Source organism: Acomys russatus, chromosome 10 (assembly GCF_903995435.1).
Source record: "Acomys russatus chromosome 10, mAcoRus1.1, whole genome shotgun sequence".
NCBI classification, from domain to species: Eukaryota; Metazoa; Chordata; class Mammalia; order Rodentia; family Muridae; genus Acomys; species Acomys russatus.
This window is the reverse complement of record NC_067146.1, coordinates 61,988,282-62,013,065: the sequence shown is the minus strand read 5'-3', so window position 1 is coordinate 62,013,065 and position 24,784 is coordinate 61,988,282.

The window sequence follows — 24,784 nt, the reverse complement described above, 5'->3', positions numbered from 1 at the left end:
AAGCAATAGGGCAGGTTAGCAGCTTCCAAAAAAAAAAAAAAAAAAAATTCTGAGATAGTTTACTGACAGTTGGGTGAATACTTTATGACACTGGAGCATAAGGTGTAAAACCTTTTTTGATCAAGATAGATGATTTAAGTTAATAGAGATGAGATATCATAGATATTGACTTTCATTCAGGAATTTAGACCCAACAAGGTAGGAAAGATGTGTACTTCAAGCTTGACAAATAAAAACAACCAAATCACTATGAATTTAACATTCATAAAACTCATGATTGTCGCATGGTTCTTTCTGCTGTATGTAGTTTATCTCGTTCATGTATAATAATATAAATGTATATGTTTTAAAAGAAACATAATAAAATAATTTTAAAAATATGAACCTTAGTTGAATGAATAAAATAAAGTAAAACCTGAGTGTCAGTGGTGCTGTACTCCTTTTGGGGATTCTTCCCTCACACAAGCTGTGTCCTTCTAAAGTGCCAATTTCACAGATTTCAGACAGATCTCAGTGTATGCAAAGAAGCTTCTAAGCGTCACTGTAACTTCTTGCTGTCACCTCTGTCCTAATTGCTTGTCATGTCTGCTCTAGTCTTTCGTATGTTATCAAAGCATTCCTTACTCTCAGGCCCGAACCCATCCATCAGGGAGGTGTATCATTTCATAAAGCCTAGAAGAAGACTGTCATGCCCTGGTCAGGTGTCCTCCCCTTGGTTACATATCTCATTGCCCTCTGATTTTACCATGCCACTACCACCACCCTGAACCCAGCAGGGAGTGAAAATGATAACTAAATTTTCTCTGCAAGCATTGCCATCCCACACTAAGTAAAGCTTCCCCTCAGTTACTCATCTCATTCACCATGTCAAGGAAAAGACATTTGTTTTTCCAAAACTCATCTTCCATTATTTCAAATCCTGTTTACTACATCAAGTATTACTGAAATTCCATCCTGGGGGATATACAAACAAGTCTACTCCTTGTTTCTAAGATCTCAAAACAAATCAAGGAAACTTACCAAAGCTCACAGTAGGAAACCAGTGGTATTTCTAGGCTTGCTTACTGAGCTTGGGTGAGGGATGACTCATATGAGTGCACATGCACCTTTTAAAAAGGCCACTGACCATACAGTCTTTCTTAGCTTATATACTGTAATTCTTCTCTGACTCATGAAACTAAGAGAAAATTGCATGCAAATTGTTGGAAAGAATGGCTGGATCCTCAGGTAAGGGTCTTGTGACCCTTCTCTCTCTTAATATGAAAGACTATCAACAAGCCTAGCTATGATCAATTTTGAGAGCAGACCTAGCTGATCCAATGAAGCTAGTGTCTCTTACCTTCAGAGGATGGTGCTCTGTTAAAAAGATATTTAGAACATAAAGATGGAGGCTTTAATGAAACATCCCTTAGAAAAACGAGTACAAGATTAATGTTCATATTTTTCTTGCTTTACATCATGCAAGATCACCAAAATGAGATATGCACTTGAAAACCAGGGATGGTGCCTTCTCCAGACAATGAATCTGTTAGTGTTTTGTGCCCTTGTTCTTCCTAGCCAACAGAAGTGTAAGAACTACATTTGCTTTAGTTACTGTATCCCAATATATGATATAGCCAAAAACATTTCTGAAAGATCATACACATGTGGATGTTTTCTTTTTTAAATTATTTCTTAAAATTTATTTATTCACTTTACCTCTTGATCTCAGTCCCCCTCTCATTCACGTTCCCGACACCCCTCCACCTAATTCTCCCCTCTCCTCCTCACAGAAGGAAGATGTCTCCCATGGGCAACATCCCACTCTGGCACATTATGTCACTGCAGGACTGGGTGCCTCCTCTCCCACTGAGGCCAAAGAAAGCAGCCCAGTTAGGAGAACTGGATTCAAAGGCAGGCCTCAAAGCCATAAAAGGTTCTACTACATTTGCTGTGGGGCCACATGAAGACCAAGCTTTGCATCTGCTCCATATATGCTAGGATCTGAGGACTAGTCCATGGATGGTGCTTCAGTTTCTCAGAGTCCCCATGGGTCCAGGTTAGTTGACTCTGTAGGTTTTCTTATGGAGCCCTTGACTCCTCCAGCTCCCTCAATCATTCCCCCAACTCTTCCACAGGACTCCTGAGCTCTGTCTAATGTTTGACTGTGGGTTTCTGCATCTGTTTCCATCCACCTAGTAAGGCTCTGGTCTACAAGAACACTAGAATAATGTTAATAGCGTAAGGGACTGGTTCTCTCCCATGGAATAGTTCTCATGTAAGGCCAGTCTTTTCTTGGCCATTCCCTTAATATTTGCTCTACTTTGTCCCTGAATATATTGTAGTCAAGACACATTTTGGTGTGAAGGTTTTATGAGTTGGTTGGTGCCTTTATCCCTCCACTGGAAGTCCTGCCTGGCTACATGAGGTGGCCATTTCTAACTCCATACCCCCCATTGCGGGGAGTCTCAGATGGGATATTTCTGATCTCAGGTGTCTGGCATATCCCAGAGATGGCCCTCACCTCTGATTTCCTTTCTTTCTCCTGAACTCTCCCTATTTTTAATTCCAACCCCTGCTCCCCTGCTCCTCATCCCTTCTACCCAGCTCCCTCCCTCTATCTGCCTCCAATGTCTATTTTATTTCCACTTCAGAGTGAGATTCATGTAGAGTCCCATGGCCACTCCTTGTTTATAGCTTCTTTGGGTCTGTGGATTATAGCATAGTTACCTTGTAAATTATGCATAATATCCAGTATATACATATGAGACTTCCTGAGTCTGGGTTACTTTACACAGGAAGATGTTTTCTAGTTGCATTAATTGGCCTGAAAAGTGCATGATGTCTTTATTTTTATGGCTGAGTAGTATTCCATTCTGTAAATGTAGCACATTTTCTTTATCCATTCTTTGGTAGAAGGACATCTAGGTTGTTTCCAGTTTCTGACTATTTTGAATAAAGCTGCTATGAAAATAGTTAAGCAAGTTTCCCTATGGTATGGTAAAGTGTCTTTTTTTTATTATTAATTTATTCTTGTTACATCTCAATGTTTATCCCATCCCTTGTATCCTCCCATTCCTCCCCCCGCCATTTTCCCATTATTCCCCTCCCCTATGACTGTTCCTGAGGGGGATTACCTCCCCCTGTATATTCTCATAGGGTATCAAGTCTCTTCTTGGCAACTTGCTGTCCTTCCTCTGAGTGCCACCAGGTCTCCCCCTCCAGGGGACAAGGTCAAATGTGAGGCACCAGAGTACGTGAGAAAGTCATATCACACTCTCCACTCAACTGTGGAGAATATTCTGACCATTGACTAGATCTGGGAAGGGGTTTAAAGTTTACCTCTTGTATTGTCCTTGGCTGGTGCCTTAGTTTGAGCGGGACCCCTGGGCCCAAATCTGCCTATCATATTGTTCTACTTGTAGATTTCTAGGACCCTCTGTATCCTTTTATTTTGCTATTCTCCCATGCCTCTCTCATTTAGAGTCCCAATAGGATGCCCTCCCCTCTGTCCCAGTTTCCTGGTAAGTGAAGGCTTTCGTGGGACATGCCCCTTGGGCTAGTATGCAGATATAAGTGAGTATATACCATTTGATTCTTTCTGCTTCTGGGTTAACTCACTCATTATGATCATTTCTAGCTCAAGGATGTGGGGAGAGAGGAACACTCCTTCATTGCTGGTGGGAATGCAAACTAGTACAGCCACTTTGGAAATCTATCTGGTGCTATCTCAGAAAAATGCGAATAGGGCTTCCTCAAGACCCAGCTATTCCACTCCTTGGAATATACCCAGAAGATGCTCCAGCACACAACAAGAAAATTTGCCCAACCATGTTCATAGCAGCCTTATTCATAATAGCCAGAACATGGAAACAGCCTAAGTGTCCCTCAGTAGAAGAGTGGATAAAGAAACTGTGGTACATATACACTATGGAATACTACTCAGCTGGTAAAGTGTCTTTTGAGTTTATGACCAGGAGTGGTATAGCTGGACCTTGAGGTAGATCTAATCCAGGTTTTCTGAAAAATATCTAGATTGATTTCCACAGTTGTTGTACAAGTTTGCACTCATACTGGCAATGGTGGAGTGTTCCTCTTTCTCCACAGAAGGTGCTATCACTTGAATTTTTGATTCTAGGCTTTCTGAGGGGTGTAAGATGGATCCCAGGGTCATTTTGATTTGCATTTCAGTCATGTCTAAGGACTTTAAACATTTTTTTAATGTTTCCTGGTTATTAGAGAATCCTATCTTGGGAATTCTCTGTTTTGCTCTGTACCCCAATTTTAGTTGTGGAAATTGGTTTGTTGGTGTTTAATTTTCTGGATTCTTTATATATTTTGGATATTAGCCTTGTGTTCAATGTAGGTTAGCTAAAGACCTTTTCTTATTCTATAGGGTGCCTTTTTTCCTATTAATATGTCCTTTGTTTTATAGAAACTTTTCAATTTATTAATTTATTCAAATTATTAATTGTTGATGGTAGTGCCTGAGCTTTTGGTGTTCTCTTCAGGAAGTTGTTTCCTTAGTCAAGGAGTTCAAGAATATCCCCTAGTTCTCTGCTATCAATGTATCTAATTATATGCTGAGGTCTGTGTTCCACTTGGACAAGTTTTTGCCGGGTAATAAATATGGATGTATTTTCATTCTTCTACAAGCAGACATCCAGTTAGATGAGCACCATTTGTTTGAAGATGATTTATTTTTGCCATTGTAGGGTTTTGGTTGCTATGTCAAAAATTAATTGTCCTAATGGATGTGGGTTTATTCCTGAGTCTTTGATTTGATCTCAGTGACCAACCTGTCTGCTTTTATGCCAATACTATGCAATTTTTATTACTATTGCTCTCTAGTACAGCTTGAAATCAGCTATGGCGATGCCTCCAGAAGTTCTTTTATTGTAAAGGTTGTTGTAGCTATACTGGGTAAATTTTGGTGTTGTTTTTATCATATGAAAGTAAGGATTGTTTTTCAAGGTCTGTAAAGAATTGTGTTGATATTTTGATGGGAATTGCATTTAATGTGTAGATTGCTTTTGATAGATAGCCATTTTACTATGTTAAACCTACCAATTCATGAGTATGGGAGATATTTCCATCTTCCAATATCTTCTTCAATTTCTTTTCTCAGTGATTTGAAATTATCGTCATACAAGATTTTTCACTTGCTTAGTTAGAGTTACCTCAAGATATTTTATATTGTTCGAGCATTTTATTGAGTATGTTAAGGAAAATTGGTCTGAAGTTCTCATTCTTTGTTGATTCTTTGTGCGGTTTAGGTATTAGGCTTACTGTGTACTCAAGAATGTGTTTGGCAATGTTTCTTCTGTTTCTATTTGCAAGAATAATTTTAGGAGTATTGGTAGTAGCACTTCTTAAAAGCCTGGTAGAACTCTGCAGTGAAACCATCTGGTCCTGGGATTTTTTTGGTTGGGAGACTTTTATTGAGTACTTTTAATTCTTTGGGGATTATAGGTCAATTTAACTTGTTTACCTGATGTTTACTTAATTGGAGAAAGTGGAATCTATCAAGAAAATTGTACATTTCATTTAGCTTTTCCAATTTTGTGAAGTAAAACTTGTAAAGTAAGCCCTGATGAATCTTTGGACTGTTTTATTGCCCGTCCCCCTCATTCTTGTCTGATATTACTCATTTGGATATTCTCTCCCTTTTATTTAGTTTGGCTAAGAATTAATATGTCTTGTTGACTTTCTCAAAGAACCAGTGCTGATTTCACTGATTACTTGCATTAATATATTTGTTTTTAATTCATTGATTACAGCCCTCAGTTTATTTGCTGTTGTCTACTTCTCTTAGATGTGTTTCTTTCCTTTTGTTCTGGAGCTTTCGGGTTTGTTGTTAAAAGACTAGTGCGTGATCGCTCCACTTTCTTTATAAAGGCAATCAGTGCTATGAATTTTCCTCTTAGTACTGCTTTCCTTGTTTTCTATAAGTTTGAGTATGTTGTGCATTCCTTTTATTGAATTTTAGTAAGTATTTACTTTCTTTATTTCTTTATTTTTCTGTCCCAGTGGTCATTGATTAGAGAGCTGTTCAGTTTTCAGGAGTTCGTAGGTTTTGTCTTGTTTATGTTATTGAAAACCAGTTTTTATCTATGGTGATCTGCTAGTATATAAGGGGTTATTTTAATTTTTGTGTTGGTTGAGGCTTATTTTGTGACTGAGTATATGGTCAGTTTTAGAGAAGGTTCCATGTGGTGCTGGGAGGAATATATATTTTTTCCATTCTAGTGATGTGTTCTATAGATATCTGTTGGGTCCATTTGATGCATAACATCTGTTAGTTTCATTATTTCTCTTTTTAGTTTAATTTAGATGATCTATCTGAGAGTGAGGTTTTGAATTCTCATGCTATTAATGTGTGGGTTTCAATAGGGGATTTAAGGTTCAGTAATGTCTATTTTAATTTATTTTTGTTTTATTTTTTCATTTTGGTTTGGTTTTTGGTTTTTCGAGGCAGGGTTTTTCTGTATAGCCTTGTCTGTCCTAGAATCTTTTTGTAGACCAGACTGGCCTTGAACTCACACTGATCCACTAGCTTCTACACATGCATTTGGGACACAGATGTTCAGAACTGAGATATCATCATGGTGATTTCTTGCTTTGGTGAGTACAAAGTGTCCTTCCCATGCTTTTTAGTTAATTTTGGTTGAAAATCTATTTTGTTAATACTAGATACTACAGCTTAGTTCTTGGGTTTATTTGCTTGGTAAACCATCTTCTAGTCCTTTACTCTGATGTAATATTTATATTTATTGCTGAGGTGTGTTTCTTGCATGCAGTAGGATGATGGATCCAATTTTTGCAATTTTCTATTTGCTTGTAAGTTTTTTGGTGGGGGTTATTGAGTACATTGATGTTAAAAATATTAATAACCCATGATTGTAAGACCTCTTATTTTCATGTTTTTTATGGTTGTGTGTGTGTGTGTGTGAGTGTGTGTGTGTGTTTATCTTGGTTTTGTTGCAGTAGACTTATTTATTTATTTATTTCTTGCATGTACCAGGAGTTGCATTGGAGTTTTCCTCTAGTATCTTCTTTAGGGCTGGATTTGTACATAGATATTGTTTAAATTTGTTCTTGACAACGAATATCTAGGTTTCTTCAGGTATGTTGATTAAAACTTTTGCTGTGTATAGTAGTCTAGGCTGACATCTGTGGTCTCTTAGGATCTATAAGACATGTGCTCAGGCCCTTCTGGATTTTTATCTTCTCAGTTGAGAAGTCAGGTATGAGTCTGATAGGTCTGTCTTTATATGTTACTTTGTCATTTTTATTGCAGCTTTTAATATTTTTTTCTTGTTCATTACAGTTATGATTGTTATGTGGTAGGAGGATTTTCTTTCCTGGTCCAGTCTATTTGGTGTTCTGTTTGCTTCTTTTATGTTTATTGGCATCACCTTCTTTAGGTTGAGGAATTTTTCTTCTATAATTTTACTGAAAATATTCTCTGGTCCTTGAAACTGGGAATCTTCTCTTTCTTCTATTCTTATTATCCTTAGGTTTTATCTTTTCATAATGTCTCAGATTTTTGGATGTTTTATGTCAGGAACTTTTTAGATTTAAATTTTTCTTTGACTGATGTGTCAATTTCTTGAATTGTATCTTCTATGCAAGAGATCCTCTTCTCCATATCTTGTATTCTGTTAGTGAAGCTTATTTATGTTGCTCCTGCTCATTTAACTAAGTTTTCCATTTTCAAGAGTCCCTCAATTTGTGTTCTATCTATCATTTCTATATCCATTTTAAAATTTTGAACCAGTTTATTCATTCCTTCTTCTGTTTGAATATATTGTCCTATATCTCTTTAAGAGATTTATTCATTTCCTTTTTAAAGATCTCTATCTGAATGTATTTTTTGTATTTCTTTTAGGTATTTACTTGTTTTATTTTTAAATGCCTTTATTATATTCATAAGAATATATTTAATGTCATCCTTGTGTTTTAGCTGTGTGAGGATATCCATGGCTTATTATACTAGGATTGCTGGTGTCTGGTGGTACCAAATTGCTGTGGCCCTTGTTTATCATGTTCTTACACTGGTCTTTAGGTATCTGTCTCTGGTGTTTGCTTGGTGTTCTTGTTCCCACTGCTCTCTTTGGGAAGCTGGATATTTCTGGGGCCTGGGAACCCTCCTTGGGGGGAAAGTATAGCTGTGGTCCAGAGACTGCAAATGGGAGCCCATGGAGTCAAGAAGGCCTCCTGTAGAAGGCAGATAGACCCACTAGCCAAAGGCTGGATGCTTCTGGCATCCCAGCAACTTTTCTTAGGAGGTGGATAGAGCAGTGGTCTGGATGATGGAACCACATGCTCCTGTACCCAGAAGACATCCTCAAGGGTGTGGCTACAGGTGTGATCCAGATACCGGATATTCCTGGAGCACTGGCAAGTCTCATCTTTAGTTATAAAAAACAAAATACCAATCATTTGATATTTTCAATGAGGACTCAGAGCTGGGTGAAAGCCTGGTAGCTCAGAGAGGCTGACAAAGTACCCAGCATACCTTCCTACTCAGCTCACATCCCAGAAGGAACATGCCCTTCCTGCTTCTCCATGCTCTCTTAAACACCCTTCATCTCAATGTCCCTCCTTTCTGTTTAATCCCTGTCAGCTGGTTCCTTGTTTCACCTCTTGACCTATGGCTAATTTTGTTTATTTCCTTTACAGAAACCTTTTGGATTAAAGGTGTGAGCTAGGGCTGAACCATACCACAGGTATTTGCCACAGTAAACAGAAAGCTCTAGGATCACAGGCTGATCCATATCATAATTAGATAAAGATTTTTCCAGTTCATCCTGTAGGTGTTCATAATGAGATCAAATATTCTGTGACATTCCTCCACACATCGAAATGTAAATATGTTAAAATGAACATATTGTAGTTATCTACATCAATATTTCATTGCTTTCATAGTTTTGTGGTGCTTTTTCTACTTTTACATATCATCCTTTTATGATGTTTTGTCCTGGTCCAGAACTTTGCAATGGCAGTGACATGGTTGAATGAGGCTGGTGAGTCAGGCAATACATGTATTTCTGCAATCTGGTGTGTGAAGGGCAGTGATCCAATCAATACTTATAATGTATAAGGCAGCTGCCATACCAACATTAAAAGGCCTAAATGCCAACTTAGATTTGTGGAAGAAACATTTCTATAATCTTGTTATCTTACATGTAAATATTTTTGCCTGAATCTGTATATGTGTGACATGTAAGTGCTTAGGGTACTTACGGTAAGAAAAGGTAATTGGATTAGCTGGAACTGGAGTCATAGATGATTGTGAATCACAATGAGTCCTGGAAATTGAACCTGGGTCTTCTGCAAGGGCAATACATTTTCATTATGCCTGGATTTTCTCCCTGACAGGAATCCAATGTTTCTTTTAGTAGTTGTATAAACAGATATGTTGTTGGTTTTTCAAAGGCTAAGAAAAAGGAAAAGTTACTAACAAAATTATTGGATAATGATTACCCAGTGCAGATACCCCAGTTTATTTCAATTGCTCAGAGTGTGCACTAAAGCAAGCATAATATGGACCCTGAAACTAGTCAAAGCAAATTTAATTATGTATGCTTCTGTGTGGTTGTGTGAGTCCAGGTGCCTGAAGATCCCTTATATTTGATAGAATTTTTAGAATTTCTATTACTGTGAATATACAGATAACCACTTCTGACAGAGAAACACATTTATTTAGAACTGGCTTGTAGGTATAGAGGTTTAGTCCTCTAGTATCATGACCAGAAGCATAGTGGCATACAGATAGACAAGGTTTCTTGTTTAGATCACAACTGGGGGATAAGAAAAAGCTTTGTAAGAGAGCAGGTGATGTTTATTCTCCTAGAAGTCGAAACACATTGTGGGGAAGATTGGTTGTTAACCAGCTGAAAAATAGCCTTGAACAAATTCTGAGAGGAGATATAAATGTGAGCCAAGAACAGAAGGCTGGGCCTTTGAAGACTTGGGATAGTTTTGGCTGTTCATAGCTCCACTTTGAGATGCTCCTAGAAAGAACCACTTGAGGGAAAGCTTCAAGGCTTCGGGCTCAGGCTGAAGTTCAGGGTTCTGGTTGTGCCAGGTTCCAGCAGAAGAAATCCTTCTGATTTTGCTGAGAGAAACATTCTCAGAACTCATATCCTTATAGTTACATTATTGTATTCTTTAATCTTCCTGTCCTATTGTTTGGGTTAGTCGGGTCATAAGTGGGGTACTCTCGGTTAATAATATCATAATAAAATATATTTGCTAATAAATTGAGCCTACAATGTAATAGCAAACTTTATTCAGAGCATCAAATAATTTATAATCTGAAGGTTGAGAAGAATCACATGAAGAAAGCTCTCTGGAGTTCAGCTGCATGTGGCACCCACCACCACATTTTACTCCCATGCTCCAGTAGGCTTATAGACATATCACAATGTAAAATATTTCCCGTCCAACTTCAAAAGTCCCCATAGTTAATAACAGTCTCAGCATTGTGTGAAACTCTAAAGCTCAACATCTCTTCTAAGACTCTATGACAATCTGTTACTATCTATAATCCCCTACAATATGAAAATCAAGAAGCAAATCACATCTAATTCTAGAATATAACAACACAAGATATACATTACTATTTCAAAAGGGAGGAGAAGGAGCATAGTGAGGAAATACCAGACCAAAGCAAGAAACAAAACCAGCATGGCAAACTGTGAATTCTGCATCTCCGTTACAAATGCTATAGTGCTCGTCAGATCTCAAGTCCTTTCAACTTTACTGTTTTAGTTAGGACATTTATCAACACATGAAGTTTTGGGGATGGGTCATTTTGTGATCCAATCACTGCGCACATTTGTATATGAAGCTACAGAGTGATGTATAAAATAGAAAGCTGGCAGATAATAGGGGGGTTGGAATGGAATGGTGATCTTAAAAAGTACAAAGTTTCAGTTATAAAGGAGAAATGAGTTTTAGAAATCTTCTGAACAGCATGTAACTATAATTAATGATAATACACACCATAAAATAGCACAAAGGGAACATTTTAAATGTTCTCAACACAAAAAGAGGTGTATTGAATGATATGTATGCAAATTCATACCACGGTGCAAACCCATAAGAACCATCACACTGTACTCCATATACACTGAAAAACACAGCTAAAATTCTCAGGATGCCTTTAATGGATGAAACTCAGTAAATTAAAGATATGTTCCACAAACTATTTCAAAACTTTTTTTTTCCTTAATACTTACAATTTTATGACAAGATTTCTCTGTGTGTCCAGACAGTCCTTACATTTGTGGTTCACCTGTCTTATTTTCTGAATCCAAGGATGACAGCCGCTGTTGCAAGTATCTTTTAATTTAACAATTTTATATGAATAAATAAATATGTGAAAACCATAAATAAATAGTTACTCATAATTTATTTTATGTTTATGGCTTTTAGATTTTGGAATTAAATTATTCTTTAAATGAATAACAACAATGTATATTGTAAAAATATAAATGTAAATATAAGTTCAGTTTTAGAGTCAAGAAAATAGACAGGTTAAAGATAATAGACCACATGAGATGTGAAACCTTTCAAAGGCGTTTGCTTTTTACTTTTTACCATTCCAAATGTTTCATAGTATTAGTCTGAAGATGAGCAATTTCTTTCTATAGAACTATTCACTTTTTAAAAGCATACTAGAATAGGTAGAATTCACACAAAAAAAAAATTCCTGCTTAGTGATTATGCACCACTAAAACTGTAGGTAGACTAATTTAGCAAGGACTATTACGTTTGAAATGAAAATGCATATGCGATCACTATGAATGCCAGTCTAGAAATGACTTTACTCTTTTGTGAGCAAACCAACAAATGTGAAGAACTCTTGCGGTTATGCGAAGTCATCTATAAACTATTATGCGATCTTCCGTTTGTCTTTACATACATGGTCATCTAATTGTAAATGAAAGCATCCTCATGACTACTGCAGGAATTTGAGTAGAGTCTCATTTTATTGTCTTTTATTTTGTTTCATTTAACTATCTTACACAAGAGGACTCAGGATGGAATTGCATACCTAGTTTGTTTATGCTACTGCTCCTTGTTTTTTTTTTTTTTTTCCTGCACATCATTTTTCCTCACTGTTACCCCATCAATCTCAGCAGAACCTTTGCCGGATTTCATATCCATGCGGTCCCTTATTTTCAACCCTCACCTTTTCTTTTTATGAACATGTGTCTAGTTTCTAGACCCATATTAACTCATATTAACACTAATATATTTTTATATTTACATACATACATATATACAAATATACATTGAGGTATTGTTGTATATAAAAGATAGCACACAATTTTTCTTTTCAAATCTGGCTTATTTTACACAACATAATAATTCCAAGATCCATCCATATCCTTGTAACACTGAGTATTTAAATATTAAGGATTAATTAAATTTTAATGAGTATATTACCACATTTGCATTCACTATACATTTACTAATGGGAATCTAGGCTAATTTCAATTACTCAATGATATGAACACAAAACAAATAAACAGGGATTTGCATGTATCCTGTGAGGTTTTATATGTGTGTGTGTGTGTGTGTGTGTGTGTGTGTGTGTGTATACACATATTTACATCCATACATACACACAGGAACACTATTACTGGGTAATGTATGATAATTCTTCTCTTAGGTTTTTAAATTTTTTCCATACTTATATGGTGTTTGTACCAGTTTACATTCCCACAGAGATGGTTAAGGATGCCTATTTTCACAGAACCTCTTCAGCATTTGTAACCATTTATTTTATGGTGTGATTGAGAGGAGATGAAGTCTCAATATAATTTTAGTTTGCACTTCTAAGGTTGAAAACTAAGAATGCTGAGGAATTTAAAAACTTGTAGTGGCCAATTGTGTTTCTTTTATACAAAACTTTAGAAATATAGTTTGTTTTTTTTTTTTTTTTTTTGGTATATAACATTTGCATTGTTTATTCTAAACATTAAAGTCTTTGCAGACAACTAACGATGATTTTCTCCTGTTCTGTATGTTGTCACTCACTCTGCTGATGGCTTACTTTGTAGTTTTGCAACTTCTTAATTTCATGGAATGTTAATTTGAGACTATTTCCTGGGTCATTAGACTTTTATTCGTGCTTATGCCTAAATATTGGAGTATTTTTCTGTTTTTCTCTAAATTTCAACGTTCTATTTTTATCTAAGGTCTTTATTGATTTTTGCATTCATGTTTTTTGCAGCATAGAAAATATGGATCTTACTTCCTTGGATTTTAAATGAAAAATTCAGATTTGCCCCTGCCATTTGTTTAATGGAACTGTCTTTCTCCCTCTCCCTCTCCCCTTCTCTCTACACTCTCTCTTTTCTTGCTGTGTGTTTTTTACACCTTAGCAAATATTCAGTGGTCATAGATGTGTGGTCTTAGTGATGTGTCCTCTATTCTATTTCATTGTCTTATTTGTTTTCTTCTGTGGAAGTACCATGTTTTCTTTGCACCGTATGTCTATAGTATAATTTGTGCTCAAGACTAATGAACCCTTAATCACTTTCCTTTGGCTGGGTCCTTCCATACGGATTTTAAGATTTTTGTTGTTGTTTTACAATTCAGTGAAGAATACAATTGAACTGTCTTTTAGTATGTTGACTACCTTTAGTAACAGCTATTTTTAAAAATTATCTTACAAGTTAGGTTAGGTTTGCACTATCCTGTATATGTAGCTTTGACTCACACTCTTCCCAGTTCTTTATCTCACCTATTCCTATGTGCTCTCTCTTCACTTAAATCTGTCCCACCTCATTGCTCCACTTTCATTATTATACCAAATGTTTTCTAATATTCTCACTTAACACTCTCCCTTACAAACCTTCTATAATATATTTTTCTAGCCTCCGGTGTTTATGTCCATTTACTCCTACATAAATACAAACACATAAACAAAGAAGCTAATATATTCATGTTAAAGAGAACTTATACAATTTTTCTTTCTGATCCTTGGTTACCTAAATTGATATGACATAGAGCAATTATATCATTTTCCTGCTGGTTCCATATTTATTTACATCTGAATAATCTTTTTATTTTTATATTCATCAGTTTTGGCTAATTTCTTTTCTTAACAATTGTATGTTTGGCAACGATGAACATGGATGAGAAAGCATCTCTGCGATAGCATAGAGAGTACGTTAGTTATATGCCTAGGAGTGTTGTATCTGGAATAGAGGGCAGGTCACATAGGGCAGTTTGAGGAAAAATCACATTGATTTAATTAGTGGCTGTAACAGTCCATACTTTCATCAACAGTAAATAAGAGTTCCCTTTACCACTTCAAAATTAGTTGTATATCTAAATAGCCACCCATCCCCCACCTCCAAAAAACCTAAGTAAATAAACAACTCAATAAAAAAAATGGGCTATGGAAAGGAACAGAGAGTTAGATAAGTATACTGTATTAAAATACTCAGTACTGTGGTCCACAGGGAAATATAAAATAAGTGTTTTGTTGCAATCCTATTTTAGTCCTCTCATAATGACCTTTTTCTTTTCCTTTCCTCTTAGTTTTATTTTTATCAGGTTCAATTGTCTGATCACTCCAACCAAGATTTCCAATATTATCTTGAATAAGAGTTGAGAACTTAAGTACCCATATTGTGCCCCTCGGTTTAGAAGAAATGCTCTGAGTTTATCCAATTTTGCATAATTTAAGACCATTGGAAGAAACGTATAAAAACATGCTACTCTAGAAACCACCTAAAATCTATACATATATGTGTGAAGATATTTATATATTATATAAAATACATTATATATAATATACTTATATGTGTATGTTTCTGTATTATATATGTGAACACTCACATATATATGTATATATGTATGTATATATAGGGAATGTAAATAGTGTTATATAATAGCCATGAATATTTTATGGCAACTAAAACCTCTTGTGCCAGTAAGGGGTTACATATTGTTGAGTGATTGACCAAATGGGTCCCATAGGGCCCTTCCAAATCACAAGCCAAGTGTCGATACTCTCTACAACATGATGGTAAAGTCCTTCTGCTAAAGGCAACCCCTAATCATGCCATTACGCAAAGAGATTGACAATCTGATTCCTAACTGATAGCTTCATCCCTGCTAACTAGTTTTCATAGTGCTGGAAGTTATTGCATATACAAGAGGATAAATGTAATCATCAATAAATTATGTGATCTACAACAGTAATGTCTTCAAGATGTATTGATGCAGTAGTAACACAAAAAGCATGGAAGTATGCAACAACTTTTTGATTTGATTAAGGAACATGCTGTGAATGAAAACCATACCTGACCCTGCTAAAATGTGGCCAAGAATACGAGACTAGATAGGTCATGGGCCCTATGAGTAAACTTATTCTATTTTTCTACTGAACAAACGGGACAATAAAGTGACTCCCAGGAACATATTCCTATGCCTATAGATCAATGACTCAAATATCACTCAAAGAGACGTTTCTATTTGCAGTAGATGATAATTAACACAGAGAACTACAACTGGACAAATTTTATTCATTTAAACATTGAATATTTATATAATTCCTGATTCTATAATAATTCTTATTGCTATAGGTAGTTTATTGTATATAAGTGTAATAATATAAATGTGTATGGAAAAATAAAAAATGTTTAATTAATAAAATATAAATAAACTGAAAAAAAGAAAGAAACATTGAAGCATTTCATTCTAAATGGGATGTTGTCTTCAAATCCATAACTTGAAGGCCTAGGTATCTATATCTATGCTTAAGAGGAGATGGCAAATCTCACAGTACCAGAGTAGATGCATACCCCAAACTAAACTATGGTTTCCAGACACAACAGATGCAATTTTTAACTGATGCATATATGAACTCAGAGACTGTAGGACAGGCTTGAACTACTTCTAGACACAAGGAGTCCTAGCACTCAAAAGTGGAAGTAGGCAGGGGTCTCATCTGTAACCAAAGAGGTAGTTGCACTTATACCTATTTGAAGGTAGAAGTTAAATTTTTGTTTTCCTGATGATTTTTAATTTTTTTAAAAAAGCTCTCATTCATTTTACTAACAGATTTATGTATATATAGAAATTTTCTCTTATTGCATTTATCTATTTACTTGTGATCTCTCTATGGCAATAGATAATTTTAAGTAGTAAAAGGTACGTTTTTATAATATTTTACATAGTTTTATAATATTTTACAGTATGATGGACTTTTATCTTTGACGAGCAGTGGAGTTGGTGAAGAGTTATTGCTGAATTTATGTTGTTTGGGTGTTGGGTTACAAAACATCTGTTGTGATGGTGCACATTTTAACTTTGATTTCCTCCCTTCCCTCCTGTGATTTGCTTTGTTCTATGTGAAAACTCTGTGATGACGTGTATGTTGTTATAGGGAGATAGGCAATCTTACCCCAATAATTTATCATCCATGTCAGCATTAATTTGCAGCAATAGACTTTTTACACTTGATGTATATCATCCACAAAGTTCAGAAAATGTGGCATAAAATATTTGTTAGTGAAAATACACACACATACTAACACACACATGTGTGTGTGTGTTAGAAGAAATGCATCAGTATTAGGGCTAAGGGTCTTTTATAAGAGAAGGTGGCTGGCATGTATGGAAAATTCTGGTCAGGCAGGGAATAGGAAGCGATCAGGCCAGTAAGCAGTAGAAGGTCTTTCTTGTCTCTTTCATTACTGTATCCAACCCTCACTCAGAAACAGCTATGACTCTTACCCCGAAGTTTCACCATTTTGACCATGTTATAGTACAGGCAGAACCATTTCTCTGTGAAACACAAAGTATCTTCAAACAAAATCTAGTATTACAGTCAACTTAAATCCATATAAGATAATTCTGAAATAATTTTCTGGTCAAAGGATGATTAAATAAGAAGACTTAAGCTTCATTTCCTCATCCTACCTACGCAAAAACTTCACCGAGCTATCTATCAATGTGAATTTCTCATTCAATATTCACATTTGGAACTAAGCCTGAGATATCCATATACTCTTCAAAAGTGGAAAGGCATTAGAAGGTTAAAAAAAAAAACTGGTTGTGTTTCGACAGTTTCACCCTCCTTTGTTTTCTAAATTGACATAGCAACAGATAGACAGGATTTCCCTGCTTCATGGTTTCTTGGTATTAAAAGGAGAAGGAGGAGGAGGAGGAGGAAGTGAAGGAGAAGGAGAAGAGAGAAATAGAAATAGCCATTCTATATTCTCCTTGGCTGGTGCCTTAGTTTGAGGAGGACCCCAGGATCCAGATCTGCCTGTCATAAAGTTCTTGTAGTTTCCAGGACCCTGTGGGTCCTAGTATTTCCTCTTTCTTCCATGCTACTCTTGACTAAAGTCTCAATCGGATATCCTCTCCTCTGACCCACTTAGGAGAATATAGGCAGTAAGCTTCGAACCCCTACCAAGACCTAGCTGACGAACATGATATTCCCCATTGTTGAGTGGAGAGTGAGATCTGACTCTCACACAAACTCTGGTGCCCCGTTTCTGACCATGTCCCCCGGATGGGGAGACCTGGGCACTCAGAGGAAGGATAGCTAGTTAGCAAGAAGAGATTTGATATTCTGAGAGCATATATAGGGGGAGGATGTCTCCCTCAGTCACAGACATAGGGGAAGGGAGAAGGGGAGAAATGGGAGGGAGAGAAGAATGGGAGGAAACAGGGGAAGGGCTAACAATCGAGATGTAATATGAATAAATTAATAAAAAACATGCAAAAAAAAAAAAAAAAGAAATAGTCATTCTTCTTCCAAAGCATTACTAAATGTCTCTAAGAAGCTGGCTTATTGTAAATTCCTGTAAAAACAATAAGGTTAAGAGTATAACTAAGCTTCATGGTGTAGAAATCACCAAAATAAGAGAATTTTACTATGATCTTCAAATGGTTATTTTGTGGCCTCCTAACTCCTGCTGCTGTGGTACCCAATAGAACCCAATGCTCATTTCATAGATTTCTCATAAACCTGAAGTAGTCCTTTCCTTAAGAACACTGACAGAAGCTAATCTTGAATCTAAGTCAACTATTGGATCTGCTATCTCCTAAATCTTAACCTAAAGGATACCATGTAGTAGATAAATGACAACTTTTATTCACGTGACAGAGCCTAAGGGTTAGTTTTTCATTATATGGGCAAACAATTTTACTCTGCCAAAAACAGTCCCATCTACAGAAGTATCCACCTTTTTGCACTGATGTTAGGTTTCTGGACAAGACAGACTGTGGAAGGAAAGTCAGTTCAGCTCTGAGAAATGACCTCTGAATGGCTCATTTATATACTTATCAAGACCATAACTTCTGGGCAAATTGATCCCCAGATACTATTTTGCATAATCTTTGGGTATATCCTAAATCTCTGTCAAGCAGTAGAACTTAAATATCAGAATTGAATGGTCAGTAAGTCTATCCTAAAACAAAAATCTAATTGAATTATCAGATTACATATCTGATATGTCTTAAACTTTAATTTTTTTCAGCTTGAAGATCAGAAAAAATTTTAGTGTTAAATCTAATGATAGAAGTAGAAGGATCCAGAGGGTTCTTGAATCCTACAAGAATCCTACAAGTAGAACATTATGATAGGCAGATTTGGGCCCAGGGGTCCCACTCAAACTAAGGCACCAGCCAAGGACAATACAGCCGGTAAACTTTAAACCCCTACCCAGATCTAGCCAATGGGCAGAACATTTTCCACAGTTGAGTGGATAGTGGGGTATGGCTTTCATATGCACTCTGTTGCCTCATATTTGACCATGTCCTGTGGAGGGGGAGACCTGGTGGCACTCAGAGGAAGGACATCAGGTTACCGAGAAGAGACTTGATACCCTATGAGCATATACAGGGGGAGGAAATCCCCCTCAGGAACAGTCATAGGGGATGGGAATAGGGGGAAAATGGGAGGGAGGGAAGAATGGGAGGGTACAAGGGAAGGGATAACCATTGAGATGTAACAAGAATAAATTAATAACAAATTTAAAAAAGAGAGAGAATAAAATTGGCCCATGCCAGATTCTTAGAAAAAAAAAAAAAAAACCCACAATATCTGACTGTCCAGGGGACCAAACTTGGCCATTCTAGAACATCTATAGGCTAAACACCAAAGGCATAATAATAATATAGAATACTATGCCAACCTGAAAGAAAGGAAAAATCTCCTCAAATATTCATACCATAATGGAAGGCACATCATTATGAAGAATAGAGCAATTGTGACACTATCTAAAAAATGAGACAAATAGCATTTGCATATTGCATGGCTTAAAGTCTTCCGCAAAATATAACAATATAATAATAGAAAATTCAGTGAAATTTAGAAAAATATGCAAAATAAGAAATTTGACCTCTGAATAGAAATAATGAAAAGAAACAAATAGAAATCCTATACATAGTTAACATAATGCACAAGCTAAAGTAACATGATTAAAAAATTAACATTAATTTTATTTAAAAGGTTAATTTCAGAAAAAAAAAATAAACTTTGACGTTAACCAGAGGTACAAAATTTAAAAAAAAAGAAAAGGAAAAAAACACGATACAACTTAACATATAGATGATTTCACCAAGACACATGAGATTAAAACCATTTAATACACAGAGAGAATATTGATAAGAACAACAAGGGGAAAGAAATATATCATATCATGTATAAGTATGAATATGACCCTCAGAGAGTTGTTCAGAAGAAACTTCGCCGGCCAGAGGGAGTCAGAAGATGTATTGAAAATGCTGAAAATGGGAATATGACAAGAAAATAGAAAACTGCTAAGAGCTACCAACTAAAAATATTTACTCAACAGGCTATAATTCAGATAAAAGAAAAGTAAAATATTTCACACACGTGCACACACACACACACACACACACACACACACACACACACACACACACAAAGAGTGTTCTTCACAATTTGAAATACGTTTAATAAAAATGTTAGAAAGAAATCACGGTTATTGGAGAGTGGGATATGACTTTCTCACATACTCTGGTGCCTCACATTTGACCATGTCCCCTGGAGGGGGAGACCTGGTGGCACTCAGAGGAAGGACAGCAGGTTACCAAGAAGAGACTTGATACCATATGAGCATATACAGGGGGAGGTAATCCCCCTCAGGAACAGTCATAGGGGAGGGGAATAAGGGGAAAATGGGAGGAAGGGAAAAATGGGAGGATACAAGGGATGGGATAACCATTGAGATGTAACAAGAATAAATTAATAAAAAAAAAAGTAAAAAAAAAGAAAGAGATCACGAAGGTCAACAAAAAAATTGGTAATTGATAACAAAAAGCATTCAATGGCCCAAATGAAAACTCTGATTTTTTTTTTTAAGGGAAGTAGGCACCATCAAAAGAAAGATTACTTTTGAATTTATATATAGTACAGATGAGTATATTGATAAAAATCAGATGTTTTAAACTTAGATCTGTTTTTGCTAATGATAGAAGATGAAACTTTAACATTCCACTCATTTTTTTCTCATTTCCTTATTATAGAAAAAAAATTATTCCATAATAAGCGTTTACACAGTTAATCACAGAAAGTAATAGGCCTGATGGTCAATGAAGCAGGTTAAGCGAAATTGAGATGTCATCAAACTATAGTGTCCAGGACAAAAAAAAAAAAAAAAAGCAACCTCTTATGAAGGATAAATTTAATTTTAAAAACAAATACAAAATATCAATTTATTTTTTCTCTATTTGAAAGTTAACCAGTGGTACAAATGCCAGGTAAGGACATATATCTTTCCAGCTTAATGGTCCCGAGTTTAAAAAACTTATTGGCATATATTAAGTAGACGGAGGGAGAGTAACAACCACTGTGTGTCATGTCACAGTGTAAGCACACTTTATTCACAAATATTCTTGGAAACCCATCTTCTTAAAATGCAAAAGGAACATATTGGATATTGCATTATTCATAGTCTTTATTCAAATTTCTTCCATAAGAATCAGTATATATTTAATGATTAACTAACATAAAATGGTGATGTCTATCTTTTAAAATTACAATATTATGTGCATGAAAATCCTTATGGAGTACTAAAACCATATCTTTTGATTAAAAGAAACCATAAGGGAAATCTGTAAGTTGGAAGAATGTATGTCAGGGATATTAAAGAACTCAAAAAGTCTTTCTTTAATTTAACAAATAATTTTAATGTTTCTTTTGGCTCTAAACCAATGTAAAAATAATTTTCTTATGTATAAGCTATGAGAATATTAATAATGAAAGTTTGTACTTCATTACTGAAGAATTTTAGAGACATGTTGAAAGAAAAGCTCAATTGGGAATATTGGATTCCAATTTGTAGCTCCTAGAATATTTTATTGATAAAAGTGATCTCTTCAAAGTAGGCTGCCATGTTACATTAGGAATGCTTTATTTGCATTTAATTAAAATACTCAACATTTATTTACTTGGTTTTTATCTTTACTTTTTTTTTCTTCATTAAATGTGCAACAGAGAATGTTATAGCCGACCTCTGACTCTCAATTTCCTCATCTGTACAAAGTCGGTGACTCTCTTAGATGGATATAGTTTTTATGAGGAATGGATTAAACCTGAAGTGAAAACTATGGGTGTGTATTAGGAGAAAATACAAACAAACAGCAGACACCATGAGAACACCAGGATACCCAAGGCAGAATGTACATTACATTCCTTGCAAAGGTTTACAAAGACACATAACCAAAGAGAATTCAGGAGAATCTAATGAACTAATAATGAAAAACTGAGTGGACTATTGAATAAGGCAGACAGAAATGGTCAGTCTGTGTAGAATGACAAGAGGGAAAATGATACCAGGATGGGAAAGAATCGGGCATTTACCATGGTAATTGTTCCCACATTCCTACTCAACATTCTTTCTGCCTTGATTTAGCTGTTTGGTGTCATTGCTACATTATGAATTTCATGAGACAAATATTTATTATTATTTTGTCTACTAATCAAAATTCTGTAGCCTATAAAACGTCATGGGTGATTTGACAAATAAACAGTATTTTCATGGTTGTAAATATTTCGCTATGGAGCCTGGTGCAGTGGTACAGCCTTGTAATGCCAGCATTGGTGTAGGCAGAGACAGGTGGATCTCTGTGAGTTCGAAGTCAGCCTGGTCTACAAAACAAGTCCAGGGCAGCCAAGGCTACATACAGAAACCCTATCTCACCCTCCCTCAAATATTTTGTGGAATACACGTAAAAGAAAAATGAATCTAATGTATGTCCACACCACTGTTGCACTGTAAGTTACCAGAGGAGAAGAACTTAAATTGAAGCTGGCACTTTGGTGTACAATTTCTATTTCTTCCACCAATTCTCTTTCCCTTAGAGTTAAATTTAACTCTGTTAACATTTTCTGTTAAATAAAACGTGACTATTAAACCTTAAAAATACATTCTTCAATATAAAAACTCAGTTATTTTCACAAATCACTTTTTTGGGAGGTTATGTTTACAATTAGTTTCCTTTTACACTTGTATTCATCATTACAGATTTAAGCAGTACTAAGAGGAAGCAGTAAGAGATGAATTAAAGACATGGTACTCTTGTAATAATGAGTTATAAGTAAACAGGAACAATATTTAATGTGTCAAAATTACCTCTTGATGTCAACTGAAATTTTATTTGTTTTGACTTATTTTCTTAAATTCTTGATTTATATCATAAAACCATTCACTTGTGATCTTTCTGATTTTATATGTAAGAGCTTAAGGCTATACATCCCCTTTATAGGACTGCTTTTGCTGTCCTAAGGGGTTTAGTTGTAGTATGTTATTTATTTTATTTAGTTGCAGTATTTAAAATAACTTCTTCCTTGATTTTTTTCTTTAACCCATTCATCATTCAGTAATGAACTATTCAATCATGTCAAGTTTTTGTGCTGGGTAAAGACTTGTTTGCTGTAAATTTGAAGTCTGTTGCATCATGGTTAGCTAAGATATACAGAGTTCTTTTAATTTTTCTTAATTTGTTAGTTCTTGTATTGTGTTCCACAATGTGGACTATTTTAAAGAAATTTTATTGGATAGCTGGATATAATTATATTATTTGGTGTTTGGATGAAATATTTTGTAGTTATTTATTAGTTATATTTGATGTGTACTGCCATTTAATTCTTATATTTTCGGTTGTGAGCCTAGCCTTTAATGGCTGATCCATCTCTCCAGCCCACTGACATTTAATTCTAAAGCATCTTTGTTTGTTTATTTGTCCAAATGATCTGTCTTAGTGAAATTAGGATATTGTAATCACAGACTACTATGAATTTGTTGTTTCAACGTGGATTTAATTTCATTAGTACATGTTTTATAAAATTGATACATCAGATTTTAGTACATATATGTTTGGGATTACAATATCTCTCTTGTTAGGAGTTCACTTGATAAAAATGACTTGCCTTTCTTCATTTATTCTGATTACTTTTAAGTCTAAATTATGCAATACTAGGATATCAGTGCCTGTGTGCTTCCTGGTTCCATATTATTGGAGTACTTTTTTCCATTAGCTCACTTTAAGATGATGTATATTGTGCTAGTTTTATACCAGCTTCACACTTACTAGAATCATTTGGGAAGAGGGACTCCAGGAGAGCCAAGCCTGCACAGAGAAAGTCTGTCTTGAAAAAAACAAAAAGAATGAAAAAATTGCCTGTATAAGAATTGCTTATAGGCAAGTCTAGAGACTGTAGCGAGCTTTCTTGATTAGTGATTGATGTACAATGGTCCAGTTTACTGGCAGTGGTATCCCTTTCAGGCAGGTAGTTCTTGGTGGAATAAGAAAGGCTGAGCAAGCTGTGAGGAACAAGACAGTAGGCATTATTATTCCTTCGTTCCTGTTTTATATCCCATCTTCACTCAGGGCCCCAACCTCCCTCAGCAATGGAATAAATTTTAGAAATCTGACTCCAAACTTTAAACTACTGGACTTGATTTTGTATTGATTTGATTGTGACTGTGCCCTACTTATACCTTCTTGGAATAAGAACTTATTTAGCTTATATTTTTTTAATAAATGGTTATTAGACACAGGTATTTTACAGAAATTTTTCAGCTTTAGAGAGGATTTTGTACATTGTGAAGAGATTAAATATTTTATTTAAAATAATTTTTTCATAGAATATATTTTGATCACAGTTCCCCTCTCCCATATCCTTCTAGGTCAGCCCCACATTCCTATCCCCATTCTATACAATCTTTCTCTCCCTCTCTCTTTATAAAACTACAGAAATTAAAAAAAAAAATGGACAAGATGTTTAAAATAGAAAAAGTACAAGAAACACACTCACACAGCAGCAAAACTGAAAATACAAAATAGCAAAACATATGCAACCAAAAGACCACTAAGATAAAACATATGCCTCAAAAATGCCATTGAATTCTTGCCATGTGGTCATCTACTGCTGATGGTGGGGCCTACCCTTAAGTGTGGTTTAAATACACCAATAAGACTCCATTGGAGAAAACTAACTTATTTTTACAAGCCACTGCCTATTTAAACTAGCTTCTATGTTAGCAAGAGGAGCTCATGTCTATTTCCCCTTTTCAATTCTGGGACCTCATGTTGCGTGAGCCTCTGCAGGCCCTGTGCATACTGCCAAAGTTCCTGTGAGTTCATATGTGTGTCGTTCCCTTTGTGTTTGAATGGCACTGTTTCTGTAGGGCCATCCACTCTGGATCTTACAATCATTCTACCTCCTGTTCTGTTCCTTGAGCCCTGAAGGGGTGGGAGTTTTGATTAAGACATACCATTTAGTACGCAG